This window comes from Tympanuchus pallidicinctus, unplaced genomic scaffold, assembly GCF_026119805.1.
Source record: "Tympanuchus pallidicinctus isolate F22 unplaced genomic scaffold, pur_lepc_1.0 scaffold16, whole genome shotgun sequence".
NCBI classification, from domain to species: domain Eukaryota; kingdom Metazoa; phylum Chordata; class Aves; order Galliformes; family Phasianidae; genus Tympanuchus; species Tympanuchus pallidicinctus.
This window is the reverse complement of record NW_026294679.1, coordinates 17,741,014-17,757,975: the sequence shown is the minus strand read 5'-3', so window position 1 is coordinate 17,757,975 and position 16,962 is coordinate 17,741,014. Positions and strand designations below refer to the sequence as shown.

Here is a 16,962-nt window from a genome sequence, read left to right as displayed (position 1 = left end):
AACAATATGAACTTACTAGGAAGCAGAGGGCATATCTCCATGCCTTGGGGAATTCGGTGAAGGCAAATGCATCAAAAGAAGTGGTTTCACAACAACACCTCTGGCAGTGAAGTATTAACCTCATTATGTATTAACATTATTATGTTGTTGATACATGAACAACTCCCATTCTGCTCTTCTTCCTCCCATCAGGAATTTGGAACAAGTTTTGGGCAGATTACTTCAGAATCCTTCACCCAAGGATTTATCTAGGATTTATCAGTCTGGAAAAGAGGAGGTTCAGGGTTAGTCTCGTCACTCTCTACAGTCACATGAAAGGAAGTCGTAGTGAGGTGGAGTTCAGCCTCTTCTCTGAGGTGAATAGTGACAGGATGAGAGGTAATGGCCTAGCATTGCTCCAGGGAGGTTCAGATCGGATATTAGGAAAAAAAAAACTTCTCATAAAGCAATACTGCATTGGAACAGGCAGCTAAGGGAGATGGTGATGTCACTGTCCCTGAAGGTGTTTAGAAACATGTAGATGTGGCACTGAGGGATGTGGTTTAGTGGGCATGGTAGAGATGAGCTGATGGACTAGATGATCTTAGAGGTCTTTTCCAACCTTAATGATTCTATGATTCTAAAGTGTACATGTAGGCTCTAGAGATGTGCAGATTGGTCAGCACAGATCTAACCCCTCCCAGCCCACTCCACCAAGATCTATACCTGTATAATCAAAGAATATCAGGATGTCATAATCACAAACTAAACAAGAGAGTTAGGCAAAGCAGACTATGATAACAAAAGAGAATAAATAGAAGGCTTACCCCATCCTAGGCTCACTCACAAAATAGCAGCAGAGGCAATCTCCAGAAGAGATCTTTCCCTATTGGTAGCCAGCTCTTAAATAGGTCTAGGAGGGGTGGAGCCAGGCTTGCCTTCGCCTGTGCTCCTCTGGCTGACTCATTGCTCACCGCAGGTGATCAATCAGAGGTTCAGGCCGTGACTCAGCAGTTCCCATACATGTACCAAAGTATCTGAAAGTACTTACGCACATTCGTTCAAAACTTCCTATGCTGCAGCTTATGTCCGTTTCCCCTAGACACTCTGGTGTGAAGCCCCACCTTCAACTCCCTTGCTTACACGAAAAGCAAAAAGCACACAGATAACTAGTAGCTCCCTATTGCTGCTGTGAATAGCCCTTACTAAAATGTCCATCTCTGTTTTCAGAGAGAAGAAAAATGACCTTTAATCTGCTTGCTTTACAGGGACACTCTAACATATTATGGATATTAATTATTTAACTTATTAATGAATCCTACAGTGAGATGAGAAGGAGAAGCACATAACAAACTGTAATTTAAAGTGTCATTTAAGTCCCTAGTTCGGATCTAGAGTTCACATGCGTAACTGCAGCGACTTCCAGGTGCCGCGGGGCCGCGCACAGCTGCAGCTCGTCGGGAGCCCCGGGCGGGACCCTCCCCAAAGCCTCCCTGAGCATCTTAAGCTCAGCCGGAGGCTGCTGGGAGTCACGGCGGAGTTCTTGCGGTTCTGTGTGGGAGATGGAATGGGCTCCGTTCGTTTGACCGGCCCTGCGGCTGAAAAGGGCTGCTTCTACAATAGTGCCTTGGGATCCTCTTTAATGTTCTTGTTGTGTCGTTTTGTTTCAGGCTGCTGTGGGATCCTCACTCGCGGTGAGGATCAGCCCAAACCGCCGAGCGGTTCTGGTAGTAAGGGGGACCGTGGAGGCGGCGGGCGTTCGGGAGCTGTTAGGATCTCTTAGGCTGAAGCAGGAGGCTGCCGGGTTGTCGAACCCTGCTCTTCCCGGGGCCGGCGTAGGGCTGCTGCCGGGCTCCTCAGGCTGTTTGCAGCCGAAGTAGCGTCGTTGCTCGGCTCCCATCGCGTTTTCGGAGGGGGCTGCCGCTCGGATCCGAGTCCTAGCCCAGCCCCGGGGTGCTCTCCGGGATGCCCACCTTCCCCCAGGTTGTTGCGTGTTGTTTTTTTTGTTTGTGTGTGGGGTTTGTTTTTTTTTTTTGTTTTTGTTTTTTAAGCGGGTGCATTAGTTCTTCCTGCTCTCATGAATAGGAGCAAGCAGAATTGGAGCCGTATTCCTATAGCCTCAGTGCTGCTAGGAGTAAGAAGCAACGCAAAGGGCTGCTGAAACAGAAGTTTTCTCCTCCTGCAGCCTTTACTCAGCCTGCAATAGAGCCTCTCGTCAGCCCGAGCTGGTGAGTGTTTCAGAGTCGCTTGGTAAGATCTCTCTTCTCGGGGCTTATATAGGGCTGCTGCTTGGCTACCTTTGAGTTTCTGGTATCGGTACTGTGCCGCTTCTGGGCTTCCTCGTGTCTTTTTAGAAGGATCGGCATGGAGCTGCTGCCCAACAGCCTGAGACTGAGCACGATTCTGGGGTGGTCTCACCCCCTGAGGAGGGTTGTGGGGGTGCTTCAGCCCCGGCTGCTTCCAACAGTAGGAGTGAGAAGGATGGGACCACATTGTTTTTGTTTTTGTGTTTTTGTGGTTTTTTTTGTTTTGTTTTGTTTTCCTCCCTTCTTCGTGTGTAACTACGATGATGATCTCGTTCCCCTTGTGGACACCTGGTGGGGCAGCTTACACGACTGGAATGCTGTTGTGGATGGTTCTGTTCTTTCTTTTAGGAAAGACAGACTGGCAACGTGGTGGAGTTGCTCTTCCAGTGAGAGAACAGGAACATACTGAGGTCTGCCTGGGTAGTGGAGTACTTGCATGTGAGACTCAAGAGGCAGGTGAATGTGGGTAACATCACTGGGGGTGTTGGTTACAGACCAGGATGAGGAAGTTGATAGACTGTCTACACACAGCTGAAAGTAGTCTCACAGCTGTGGGCATTAGTTCTCATGGTAGACTTTGTGAGAGGTGGGTTGTGCTTTTGCAATGGAAATTTTCAGTATTTCTCACTGGTAATGAGAGGGAGATAAATACTTGCTCTCTAGATAGTGACTTCCCTCCAGGAGAAAACCTGGAGGATGTGAGAGCACAAAAAGACAAATCAGAAAACCTGGTGACCCTTCTCTGCCCTCTGATAGAAACTAGGCATGCATATGAAGAGGGTGAAAGTGGGTACTCTGTTAGCATTGAGGTCCCCTATTTTTCTACAGAGCTGGCCAAATTAAAGAAAGATTTTGGTTACACACTTAGGAAATCAGAGGCAGTATGTGTGGAAAGACCCACTGATGGGGAGAACAGATCTTGTTGATTAAAAAGGAGTCAGATGGTTACTGGGGACCTGGAATTTTTTTTTTTTTTTTTTTTTGTGCTGGCAACCACTGTGCCCTGTGGTCCCTTACTCAAAGAGCTGGTTAATGGAATTATTACTCCCTGGGACAACTGATATTGATTGATTTGCTGTGTGCTGATCCTGTCACTTTCACACTCAAAAAGCCTCTTAACAGATACATCTGGAAGGCTCAAGATGACCAGGGGAAGATGTAAAGTAACCATCTGGATTTCACCTGCCTTCCAACTGTGGTTCATTTGGGACCAGAAAAGTTTCTCTTTGCTCTTGTCTCTTCTAGTTAAGCTTTCTCTAACCTTGGTTCCTCTGTGTATGGGAGCTGTTGAATCATGGCCTGAACCTCTGATTGATCACCCAAAACAAGTTATAAGTCAACTGTGGCAGCACAGGTGAAGGCAATTCAGTTGTGTGACTGGAAGGGGTGGAGCCTGGCTGTACCTCTCCTAAACCCTATTTGAGGATTTACTGAGGAAGGACCTCTCTCTTCAGATCACTCCTCTTGGAGTCTTTTTCTGTGAGCCCAGGACACAGGTAAGCCTTCCATTCATTTGATTATCCCTTTCTAACACAGTAATCTTTCCAACCTAACTTCTCTGTATACTGATTGATTATACAGCTGTATACTCTTTGATTATACACTCTGAAACTGGGAAGCTCTCTCTTTTGTTTTCTGTATGCTAATGAATGCTGATCCTGTTGCTGAGTCTTGCATGTTCCCTTCTCACTCTGTTCCTTTCTCTGGGATCCCTGTGGTATCATTAATGTCACTGTTTCAGACAGGCATATTCAGATAAATATTTCTATTAGCTTATGCTGATCCTGTCACATTCACTGGCTGGTCATGGTCCCATGCCTGTATTGGACATACTGGGTGTATGGGATTGAATTCTAATTGTAACAAAGGCTTAACCCTTTCCACCATGGTTAAGCACAGTCCTGAAATATGTTCAGGAAGTGAATGGGGCCAGGATAGTACTGGCAACTCTGGGGAGATGTAGGACAAAGAATAGAAGTAGGGTGTCAAATGAGTGATCTACCTGCATTGCAACAACCCTGCAGTTTTCCCTATCAGCACTGGGGAATCAATCAGAAGTTTTTATCTAATGTATTATCTCAGTGGGAAAGAGCTAATATAAGACCATCAGTTAATTGTAGATGAACTTGTCAAACTCAGCGTCTTCCTAGCTTTTATGTGTAGAAGGTAAAGGAAAAGCTTTACCCACTGAAATTTGAAAGGTGGGCTGGGACAATACAAACAAATTTGAAAGAGAATTTCAGTCTTGGTGGTGTCTAGTTAATTTTACTTATGATCCTGTTAATAACATTGCTGCAGCTTTTGTCCTAACAATAAGCAATGCTTTGATACATACTGTGTACCCAATCATTGTGCAAGGACTGAATCACAATGAGGTTATGCCCTATTCATTGGAACACAGAGTATGGGCCCAATAAAATGGGAACAAATGGCAAGCTGTTGATGTTAGTTCATGTGCTGTATGGGGAGAAAGAAGGATTTATTTTGAGAGTAATACCATCAAGACTTGATATGCTTGTGTTGACCCTGAGCAAACTATTTGCCATTTTGGAGGTGTCCCAATGAGACCCCTGAAATAGTGCTCATCTATATTGGAAAAGGATGTGTGTGTATGAGGACCTCTTATAATTTTATACTCACAGGTAATATTATTGTAGATACAAGCAATCATTCAAATGTACTGTATTCAAATGTCTGTGTGTGTAACTTTACTAACATTATGGGATGTGACTCTAATTATTCAGTTCCAGTTATGTCCTATCAGTTGCTGTGGTCCAATTATACATCAATCCAAGATTTGCCACCTGCACCAATTGAAATGAATCTTATTTGGTAAAGAAATTATTGCAATGTGACAATCTGTACCAGTTGTTAGGCTGCCTTCAACATAAGGGACAAAAAGAACTTAGATTACTGTTCTCCATGATATGGGGGAGATGCACCATTTTCTGGTAAGGGTGAAGAAGGATGGAGAACACCACTGATGGGAAATGCTCCTTAGATGGTCACCAACAGCAAGAGGAGTTTTTAATTCTGTGCTTCATGGGTTTGTGATCATATTAACCATAACATTGCATATATTGGTTGTAATTGTATGTGAAAGTCTGGCACATGCTGAGGTGACTGACTTGGCTCGAATTACCCAAGGAGTCTGAAAGTTGGCCCAGGTATTAGATTACTTTTCCTAGCCTCCTGGTGATCCATGGATAAGGTGAGGTGTGTGTGTGTCAGCACTCACACTTTTTTCCTTTGCCTGTGTGTTATTTTTAACATGTATCTTTCCTTTCTCCCCTCATTCCCCCTTTATTTTTTTTTTTCTTGAAACCACCATGGGACAGTGACAACTGGCTTTGTGGCACTGGGTGGTGTGAGAATAGGGAACAGTATTTGGCTCAAACCTTGTTCAGAGGCAGCCATCTGATACATGAGAAGCTGGAGAATGCTTGGCTCAGAGCCTGTTCAACGGCATCCATCCAAGGCATGACCTGACCAACAAGCTTTTGAAGTAAATGGTTGACTACTGTGAGCACAGAGGTGAGAGGACATGCATTGTTCCTCCTGATGAACAAAATGTGGATACCGTGGCAGCTACCATCACCATGATGGACACGACATGATGACCCTGATCACTGAGGTAGGCAGGCCTGAAGAGTTCTGAGGAAGAATGGGTAAGTCAATGAGATGTTGCATGACCAACCTGCTTCCTTGCCATGGACCAGTAAGACACTGTTGGATTCCCTGGTGGTGACTATTCCTGCTCTGTAAACTGTTTGCTAGAATTTCTGTCTTTACTATTGCTAACTTCCCTATCTTTCCTGAATTCCTTGGTAGTTTAGAGCCTCTAATGCTGATTATGCTCTGATTCTAGACTTGCTGCTTGTTCATATTGGGAGGAATCATACAATGGTGAAGAAATTGTTATTAATAATGTTTTTTATATATGGGGAAAATAGCAAGATTCATTTTGATAAATGATAATCAATCATCAAGTTGGGATAGTAAGGTAGTTTACTACTAGAGGTATTTTGTGGTCTGGTTTGAAAACTCAAGAGGGTAAAAAGGAAGAGGGGGAATTGTAAGAGGTTGCCTTTTTGCAGTGGCAATTTCCAGTATTCTGTATGTAGCATAAGGTAAGCTGTCTTTCACAAAGAAAGCTGCTGAGCACAGTAAAGCTGAGACTGGGGTGTTCTGGCATAGGTAAAATTGGCACAGGCACTAGGTAAGGTAATTTTATAGGCTAGGGAGGAGTCTGGTACAGGACAGAACTAGTGTACTAATTGTTGAAAATGTTGTCATCCTCTTGCCATAAAAGGTACAGAGCACACAAAGACAGTGGGTTGGTGACAGATATATGGAAGCGTAATGTAGCAACAGCACTGGAAAGTTGTGAGCCTGAGACTAAACCAAGGAGTGCCAGGAGGCTTTACCTGCGTCAGACCCATGGTTTGTAATAGAATGGATTTCACTGGCTAGTTGTACAGTTTCTCCCTTGTCAGTGGGGATCGTGTGGCCATTACTGCAGTAATGAAAAACTGTTCTTAACAGATCTATGATTAGAAGTTTTTGATCTAGAGTGTGTTTCTCACAACTTGAACCACTCTGTCAGCTGTTAGGAAAGCAAGGCTGCCAAGAGTGCTCATTCCAGAGGTTCTTGTAGTATGTCAAAGAAAATCTTTTGGTACAGGTGTTGAAGGAGCCATTGAGAAGAGAGGTGTTGCTGGAGCTTGCTCTCCCTGTTGTAGAAGGACTCTTTGGGGACAGGAAGACCAGTGGTGGCCTCAAGTGTGGCAGGTGTGAGCTGCAGTGTTCAGTGTGGAAGATATGAAGCAATGAGTAGAACTGAAACACTGAACTTTAAGGGAGCCAACTTTGTCTTAAAGGATCTATGTGAAGGTACACCTGGGGTTAGAGCATTGGAGGGGGTCCTGTGAGCAATTGTTGATGCTGGAGTGTTACTTCCATGCTCAGGAGCTGTGCATCCCAAACAGTGAAGAACTGAGCAGGAATGGCAGGAGACCTGCAGGGGTGAATGAGAACTCATGGTTTAACTTGAAGGGGAGAAAGAAGAGAAGGATTGTGGAAGGCTAAGGCCCTCTCAGTATCACCTTTAGGAGGGAGGTCAAGACTAACAAAAGTTTGTCAACAGAGAAAAGGTGACTAGAGAATGTGTGGGCCTCTGCTTTGCAAGGTGGAGATTCTGGTAATGGGGATGCATTTCTGTACTGAATGCCTTTTTGTCTTCAGTTGTTGCTGCTGAGACTGCTTGTTGGGAACCCTGGATTCTGGAGGAGCTGGTCAAAGGTAGTCTTGGCAAAATGGATGCCAGCAAATGCCTGTGGGAGCTGGCAGAGGTGACTGCCAAATAGCTCTCTATCACACTTCCTCTGGTTTTTCCTACAGGAAAGGTGCCTGAAGACTGGAGGATAGCTGATGGCCCTGCAGGCTTCAGAGATGGTGAGAAGCATGGCCTCATCTCTGGGAAGGTGATGTGACAACTTGTTCCAGGTGTGTCATCTGCAAGTGACCAGAAGAGAAATGTCTAAGGAGCAGATGGGGTGGGTTCACTGAGGGGGAATTGTGCTGGGTAGCTTTGTATGTTGTCTTGATTGTCCAGCTAGATGAGAGAAGGGTGGCTGATGGCAATATCTGATGTGCAGGAGCCCAGTTGATGATGATGGGTGGTGTGTTCATGGCCTATGCAAGCAGAAAGGAGAAGGATCAAAGTGGGAGGGATGGAATAGGCTGCCCAGCCTCCTTCCAGTAGTGCTTTGATGCTTTCCTGGGTGATGTGTGGTAGGGAAGTGGGCCAGATGATCTCTAGAGAGGTGTTTCCATTCTGTATGGCTCTGATTGTGTTCTTGTTGCAGGGTGAGGACTAGTTGGAGTATGTGAGTGATGGATCTGCAGATATGAACCCTCACACTGGAGGATGGAGCTGGTTCACAGCTCTTCCTGCATGTTAATGGCTGGAATGAGGATTCCAGTGAAGCATGGTGAGCTGTATCTGTCTATCCCTTACCTATGTGCTGCCTCTGGGATGGAGTTTATGTCTGGGACTCAGTGTGATGATGTGGTTTTCTTGCAGGCCTGGAAGGAATGGAGTGAAGTGAGAGCAGCCCTTCTGTGCTGGAGTGTGGGGATCTGATGGATCTCTCTGCTGATCTGGTGGAGGAGCAGAGGATGTTGTGGTGTGCCTGGCTGGTTTTGTTGCTTAAAAGGTTTGTATCAGTTTTTGGAAGTGGTGTCTTGGAGCTGTCTGGTGTGTGTTAGGTGGCTTTGAGGTTATTGATGACCAGCAGCCAAAAGCACAGCTCCCACAAACTGGGAGCTGTGCTTTTGGCTGCTGGTTTGGGGCTGTTTGCTGGGATTTGCGCTATCTCAAAAGAGGTTATTTTTTTTTTGGGTGGGAGGGTAGGATGGTCAGTCTCGGAAATTTTTTGGCTAGAGAGGAGTGGCTGAGGGGGGTTAGGGGGGCTCCCACCCACTAAGTAATGTTCTACTTTGTCTTTTGAATAAAAGACATGGAACTTCACTAGGGTGGTGCCTTTGCATTAAATGTTTGCATGTGGCATATTGTATTTTATGTGATGACAGTTTGCAGATAAATTAATAATCCAGTTCTCCTGTGTTTGAAGTGCAATAGCTAGATAATAAAAGATATATAAAGGATCTAGAAGATATAAAGGATACATAGGATATAAAATGGAGTGATTTACTCAGATATGATACTACTCTCTGTGTGACTTCAGCAACAGCATCTCAGTGAGTTATTAGGTTGACTCATTAGTGCAAACAGGTGTCTGCAGGCCATAAACCTGTTGCTCCTGGTGATAACAGAATATAGCTTTTTTTCCAGAGGGGAAAAAAGTAGTGTAGTAGTGAGATGAGAGGAAAAGCTTAACAAACAAATACACAAGCTCAGTGAAATGTCTGTTATGTGCAGAGTAAGAATGCAGACTAGATTGGAAGGGGCCTACAACTTGTAGCTGTGCATGAGCCCACCTGAACTTCAAATGCTATCTCTAAAAGCAGTGCCCAAATGCTTCTCCAAGTCCATCAGCCTGGGCCTGTGACTGCTGCCCTGAGGAGCTTGTTCAGGTACCCAGCCACCCTCTGGTGAAGGAACTTGTTGTAATTTTCACTGTGGCTTAGTACATATCCAAGTCCCTTGCCCTAGTCAGTTGTAGAAAAACTGAAGAGAGCAGTGGGATGTCACTGGAACACCCAGGAACAGCTTAAAAGCAACAGAAGATAGAACAATTACTGAATCAGCCTGCCTTAACTGAAGTTGATGCAACCCTTTAACAGTGGAATGTAGTCTTCAGTCAATAGTAAATCTATAGCTAAGAGTAAAGATTTAATTGCTATGCACCCAGTCATTTCACTATTCATGTTTTATGCCTTGTAACAGTATGTGTGTTTTCTAACATTAATAGTCTGAATGGCTGAGCAAGAACCACTTGGAGCAATAAAGCCTAAAACAGTGAAAAAACTTTCATTGATTCATAATGTATTTCTTGGCAGGGTGCACATTCAGAAGAGAGCTTCCAACATGTGTCTTTCCTTAAAAACAGCAGTATGAACTGTCACTTTAGCTGGAGGCCTGGGCTGCACAAGTGTGTTCCTCCATCAGCCAGGGAAAGAAAGGAGTTTGTTTGTTTTTTTTTGTTGTTGTTTTTATGACAAATCATATATAAAGCCCTAATTCTTAATTCATGTGAGCGTTTGACCTTTGTTCTTTTCTTTTGTTCTTTGTATTGAATGCTGATCCCTAGTTGCATAGCAGAGCAGGAAGCTCTAACCTTCACCCATTTCTACACTCACTTGCAGAAATTATGGCCATAATTATTTCCCTTCCATATCATTTTGGGTTATTGTGCTGAGAAGGTAAACCCCTACCCCAAACCTCCATGCTTCATGATGTACCATGTGGACTTCTTTTTAAATAAAAAGAAATAACAGTAAAAATAAACCATACAGGAATAAGAGTTTTTTTAAAACTTGATGTGATTTAGCTGTACTCAGGGGTTCATAGAATGTTGTGTATTCATCACAAAACAGTGGTAGAAGCAGGAAAACTAAGGAGGAAAAAAAAAAAGGCTTCAGCTATCATCTTGCAAATCTTATTGCTTATAGCATGAGTGCTTTAGACTACCTAGACATGCTGGTCTTGGAGAAGTCAGGCAGAATCACTTATATATTTCCTTAGAGCTAAGACCCCACAAACTTCACAAGCCTAGCAAAAGTACATGAGAACAGGTCCAACAAGCTCTGAGGAAGAGAAGTGAGCTCACCTGTCAGTACTGCTGGGGAAGGCAGCTGTGGTGATTGTTGGGCTGATGCCCTCCTATTTTGTTTTTAATAACTGTCAGTTAAAGTAGGATGACCAAATAGAAAAGTACATCCCTAAAGTCATCCTCTGACTCTCTGAACCCTATTCTCCATTGCTTATGCTGAGACAGGAGGCCAAATCTGAGATTTTACTGAAAGAAGATTTTGCTTGGTTCTAAGACAGGACAATTATCTAGCTGTTAGAAGAAATTTAATTGCCATGCTCAAGAAATCACTGGCTTCCAATCCATCTGATTTCCAGATGCAAGTTTGCAATGACTATTTTTTTCCCCTCCAACTCAGAGTATTTCACTTTTCTAAAAAAACAATTATCTAGAAATTACCCTTTTTGGCAACTGAAATTGTTAATTCCACAATATGTTCTCTGCTCAGAGAAGCCTTAGTTCTATATACCCTACAGGAGGTTTACCATTAAGAAGGCCCACCTGCATAAACAGCCAAGAATTTCAGTAGCTTTGAGAAAGGTGAATTTGCCTTTAAGATTTTCCAGGGATTGCAAAACTAAATTTATTCTCCCTTTCCCTGGGATTTGCTTAGAGTTGGACTGACGTCCACCCATGACATTGTGAATAACCCTGCACTCAGATCAGCATTTAACAGTGTCATTGTTCTATCCCACCCTACCAGAACTCTTTACTCTGGGAAGAAATTGCATTCTTCAGGCAGCATTTATTGCCTTACAGGAATAAAGTATGCAGAGTCTCTCTCTCTCCACAGAGGGATTAGGTGACACCACACTTCTGTCAAGACTTAACAGGGAATGAAACAGGTTCACTGTAAGTTACCCACCTCTGAGCAACTGTTTCGGAGCCGCACATAGAACCCCAAAGACAAACAACAAGGAAGAACTCTCTTGTAGAAAACAAGTTCCAATATTAAAAGCCCTGTCGTTATGAAATCTTAAGAAAACAGAGAGATCTATTGCTCCCTTGGTTCTTTTTCCCCCACTGCACCAAGGGGAAATAATGTCAGCCAAGCAGCATTATTTCTGACAGGTTCTGTTTCTGCAGCATTCACAGCTTTCAGTTAACTCAGGCAGAGGAGGCTAATTGTGAAATCACTATGTAACATGGAGTACAGCACTCCATGTGCAGAAGAAAAAAAAATTGTATATTCTCAAATGCCGAGTTAGAATGGAGTATGAAATGAGTTCTGTAAGTATGCCTTTCTGAGAGCATGAGAGTTCTCCAGCCCCTAGGAGTTCAGATGCAAGTGAACTCAGCAAAAGATTTATTAAACAAACAAAACAGAAAAGGATGTCTACAAGCACATTGCTCAGAAGAGAAAGGGCAAGGAAAGCATACTCACTCTTGTAAGCGAAAAAAGGCAATGACAGACATAGGGAAGGCTGAGGTGCCCAATGTCCTTCAACTCAATCTTTGCTGGTGGTCTGGCTTTCCGTATTTCTTGTGTCCCTAAACCTGTGGGCACAGGCTGGAGGATCAAAATCCCTCCCACTGTAAGATAAGGAAGAGTCTGAGGCCACTCGAAGAGGCTGAATGCATACAAGTCTGGGGGGCCTGATAACATGCATCCCAGGCTCAGAGCCTTGCTAGATATGAGCACAGACCAGGAGGAAAACTCACTGAGATCAACCCTGCGGAGAAGAACTCGAGGGTACCAGTGGACCAGAAGCACTAGAAGTGAACTAACAGCACACACAGCCCAGAAAGCAAAGAGTATCCCAGGCTGCATCAAGAAAGGGAGGGATGTCAGGAAAAGGGAGGCAATCATCCCCCTCTATTCTGCCCTCACGAGCCACTGTCTGGAGCCCTGTGCCTGGGGCCCTCAGCATGAGAGAGAATGTGGAGCTCATGGAGTGAGTCCAGAGAAAAGCCCCAAAATGAGCAAAGAACTGCAGCAGCCTTCCTATCAAGAAATTTGTGGGAATTGGGTTTGCTTACCTCAGAGAAGAAAATGCCCCATTATGGCTTCTAGCACTTGAAGAGAACTTACAAAAAGGAGGGGGAACCAACTTTTTACATGGTCTGTGATGGAAAGTACAGCAATAACAGCAGGGTGGCAAAGCCCTCAGCTGCAGCAAATGAGAACAAGCCCAAACACAGCAGCAGCTGTGGATGCAGAAACAAAGTAGCGTCTTACCTGCAAAAGGCCTTCAGGAGGCAGGAATTGCCAGCAAGACACTCTCTCTTCCACTGCCAACTCTTAAATGAGGTCTGGGAAGGCATGGATCCTGGCTCCACCCCTCCCAGTCCTTCAGCTGCATTGCATGCACCTGAGCTTCTCTGGGTTGGCCCCACCTTCTCACCAGGTGCTTGATCACCTGTTCAAGCTGTGATTTGGCATTTCCATACAACCTGATAGTGACAGGATCAGGCAGACTGGCTTCAAACTAAGAGAGAGGAGACTTAGGTTAGGTATTAGGAGGCAGGAATTTTTTACTCGCGACACTGGCATTGAGACATCGGCACAGGATGCCTGGCAAAGTTGTGATTAACTCATCTCTGGAGACGTTCAAGGCCAGGCTGTATGGGGCTCTGGGCAGCACGATTGAGTGGGTGGCAGCCTGACCCATGGCAGAGGTGTTCAAGCTCAGTAATCTTCAGGGTCTGATCCATTCTGTGATAGAAATGGATCAACTGAGGCAAAGCCAACCGTTGTTTGTTTGTTTGTTTTTAACATCACATAGAGATGCAACATCATAAGCCATTCCTAAGTTCAGAGCAGAGCCCTGTTGTTGATTCTGATCAGATTTTCTTCTGATGAAATTTTATTCAGCTTTGGAAAAGTATTCATTGGACAAGCGTCATATAGGTATCTCCAGCCATTTTCCACTCCCTAGCAAGGCAAAAGAGTTCAAGTCAATCAACGATCACATCACTGGACTCTTGTACAGTTCATTAACTTTTTCTAGCTAGTATTCTAACAAGTAATAAAATACAGACCACAAATTCCCCTTGAAATACAACAGCACACTTGATACAAGGACTATATAAGCCCTAAAATAAATAAATAAATAAAGCTGCACGAAACAAATGTACAAAATAAATCACCTTCCTTATTGTCAAGGTAAGCCTAGATAGGGTATGTAATGTCACATAGGTTACGTCACCAACTGACAACAGAAACTTACCATTTTACCATGGAAGTCATGTTCTCTGGCTTCATTTTGAAATGATTTCCAGGTTAATTGGAAGTAAATAATTAGTCACAGCTACTGATTAATTAATTGATTCTAAAGTAAGTTAGAAGAATTAAGGGACTGCTACCTGTTTCTTACTCCAGTGGGGACAGATAATGAGAAGCGTGGTTCCGTTTGTCCAGAGGCATCCAAAAGTGAACTGGCTTCAATCACAACTAGGGCAAAGCTCAAAGCTACTTGTGTTCACTCTATTTTCTTTCCAGTGAAGTGGCTGAGTGTCTGTGAATGTTTCTGATGCTGCGGTGAGTTGGGCACAGCTTACAGAGGCGCTCCCGCCAGGCTGTTCTCTCGGTGCCCTTCTTCATTGGGAACTGAAGCTAGAAATCTCTGGGCAACAAAAGAACAAGGAGATCGCTTACCAATTCTGGTGTGATTTCCAGATTGGCCTTGGGAAACTTTACTGACTGTCAACTAAAATAAATACTTCCTGATCTGAGTAGACAAAAGCATTATTTGCAGGGCTTTCTAAAATATATATATATATATAATAACGTGAAACTGAAATTCTGACCATAAATGAGAACTCCAGATACAGACTGTGGACATTAGGAAGAAGAATGCCAGGAAAAGGAGGATGTGAGCTCAACAAGCCTTCTAGAAAGAAGAAATGGAGTGAAGATCTATGAAATGTAAATGGAGTACCATTTTCAGCAAGTGGTCAGTGACATATGAGCTCCAACTTTGTGTTGGAGAGCTGCATGGGGACATGTATCCTACAGCACCAGAGTGTTTGGATGGCTTCTACATTTCCCAGGCACAAAATCCAGAGTAATGAGCTAGCATCAAATAGATTTTTAGAGAGCTTCCTGTTGGGAAATTCTCAAGCTCAGTTTTGAAAGATGGAGAGTGCAGATATACTTGAATACAAAACAGCCAGGTGGCTGGAAATGAGCTGTGCTTCCATGTGGAAAATCTTGGAAGAAACCTCTCTGTCGCTCATTTCAGCAGATTTACATCAGCCAGAAGACATCTCCTTCTAGCAACTTGTATCCATTTTCTCATCCTAGCAGTACACAGCCAGTGTTTCAACTTGGGTGCCATAAATCGCCCAAAATAGAAAATGTGGGTCCACAAACAACAACAACAAAAAGGGGAAGACTAAGATTTTTTATTTTTATTTGTTTATTTATTTGTGACTACTATTCTTGTGACTACAGGAATAACAGCCTCATGGTATAATAACAGTAGGATTTAGGCATCTGTGGCAGGAGAAACACTGAAGATTTCACTGTGGATTCAAGATAAGCCAAACATTTCAATCTTTCTTGTTTTAACGTAGGAATGCACCTACGTGGGATTCGTTTCTTTCTTAGTTCTCAGTAACAAAGTATGCATTGAGAGGCCTAAACCTTTAATTGGGAAAATGGTCTAAGTCAAGTGCTGGATGATTATAAATAATAATAAAAATCTTTCAGTAAGGAAAAGATAAGTGTTCTTTCTGAATGCAAACATAATAATTTAAAACAATAATAATAATAATAATAATCTGAGGCACAGGAGCCGAAGAGAGCTTTTCCTCACAGTTTCATGCAATAGTTCTCTCATCAGCTCTGAACACATCAGCCTCTGTAACTCAGAAAGCATTCTTTTTTTCTTTTCAAGGATACAATATCCATTTTCTTGGCAAGTTTATAACTTTGGATCTCTCTCTCGCCTGCACAGATTCTTCTCTAAAGAAACCAATGTCCTTTCAGCAAGTCAGAAGAAAACCCGAGCCCCTCTTTAGATTCCAAATCCAGAAGCATTCGATTCTGCGACTCTGCTAAGCAGTGTGACACAACGTATTTGTTGTCATCAACATCTCACGGTTCTCCCGTCCCAGTTTTTTCTCTGCTTAAGCACCAGTGTGCAATCTTCGGTAGTTCCGGTAGAGGGCAATACAATACAATGCAATACAGCCATTTATCAAAGGCTCTTCAAAATAATTGCCATAACTAGCTCCTACAGAAAGCCTCGGGCTTTCCTGTTGTCTTGTTTAGGGTTGGTGTTCTAACGCCAAATATTTACAACTGTATTTCTTTTCTTTTTTTTTTTTTTAAATCCCGGGAAAGCTCATATTGTTCTGCAATACTGTCCTGCAATAGATTAATGTGCTATAGAGCACTGCAGTCACAGAGCTTGGGTAGACATGCAGGCCCTGCATTGCTCTCTGCATACACCCCATGGCTACATCCCACTGCTATGGGACTCGTCTTTCTCCTGTGGCTGAAAAAAAAAAAAAGTGAGCCCTCTGTGTGACTGGACCTGGAGGTCAATTCTGCAAATGTTAGCAATGTATTTTAAGATTTCTAGTAATGAGGAGTCAATGTGGCTCACTGGGACAAAATAAATAAATAAATAGATAGATAGATAGATAGATGGATGGATGGATGGATAGATAGATAGATAGATAGATAGATAGATAGATAGATAGATAATGAGCTGTACCCACCCCAGGAACAGGAATGCTGTCTACACAAAATTACTCAGTGTTTTTATACTGATAACCATGGAATGAGAGATGACAGTGAGCTTGTAGCATCCACGTACAGCCATGTCTATGTGCTAATTATTGGAAAAAACACTGCATGAGAGGCATGTCAGACTAGTCTAGGCAAACACTTGACCTCCTGGAAGCACTGAGTCTGAGTTTCAGGCTGGGAGCAGTGGGAATCACTACTCACAAAACAACTCCATGACTTGCTGACTTGTAAAGAGGAGATATTGGTGCTTGTCTTTTGTCTTGAAGTTGCCTAGCTTCACTAATTTCTGTAAACCACAAAAACAAGACCTTAGAAGAAAAAGGAATGACCTTGGCCCTTGAGACTTGCTACAGCAAGTAGAGATGTTGAGATGTCTACTGAAACTTAAAGGGCTTTTCCTGCTCTGACTGTGATTTGAAGTACAAGATTAATAAAACCTACTGCAACTATTCTCAGACCCGTGTAGAATTTAGAAACACTAACAAGATACACATTTTTCTGTCATCTAACATGTTGAATTCTTGCTGTCTTCATCTTGTCAGCTTCAAAGATATCTTTCTTTGTTCTATTTGAAACAAAAAAGCTGAAACTATCAAAGTTCTTCTTTCCAGGCATTAATGCCAGATAACCTGAAAAACATGTAACCTCCACCTGAGAAATCTCAATACCAGGAGAGGCATTGGGTAAGACAGCAATCCCT

General features: G+C 43.3%; 2 long non-coding RNA genes across 14 annotated transcripts; both read left to right on the top strand.

Annotated features, from left to right (window-relative positions):
• The first annotated feature begins 832 nt into the window (after positions 1–832).
• LOC128078177 (uncharacterized) lies at positions 833–2,703 on the top strand. Its single transcript, XR_008205354.1, has 3 exons — positions 833–1,997; positions 2,031–2,207; positions 2,634–2,703. It is a non-coding gene; the product is annotated as an uncharacterized LOC128078177 (long non-coding RNA).
• Positions 2,704–3,733: 1,030 nt separating this feature from the next.
• LOC128078176 (uncharacterized) lies at positions 3,734–14,246 on the top strand. Of its 13 annotated transcripts, none has more exons than XR_008205351.1 (7): positions 3,744–3,781; positions 5,624–5,919; positions 6,306–7,586; positions 7,686–7,790; positions 8,153–8,278; positions 8,371–8,503; positions 9,810–10,001. It is a non-coding gene; the product is annotated as an uncharacterized LOC128078176 (long non-coding RNA). The 13 variants fall into 13 exon arrangements; XR_008205350.1 differs by having other exon boundaries at positions 5,624–5,953; XR_008205352.1 differs by having other exon boundaries at positions 5,624–6,415; positions 6,598–7,586.
• Positions 14,247–16,962: the final 2,716 nt, after the last annotated feature.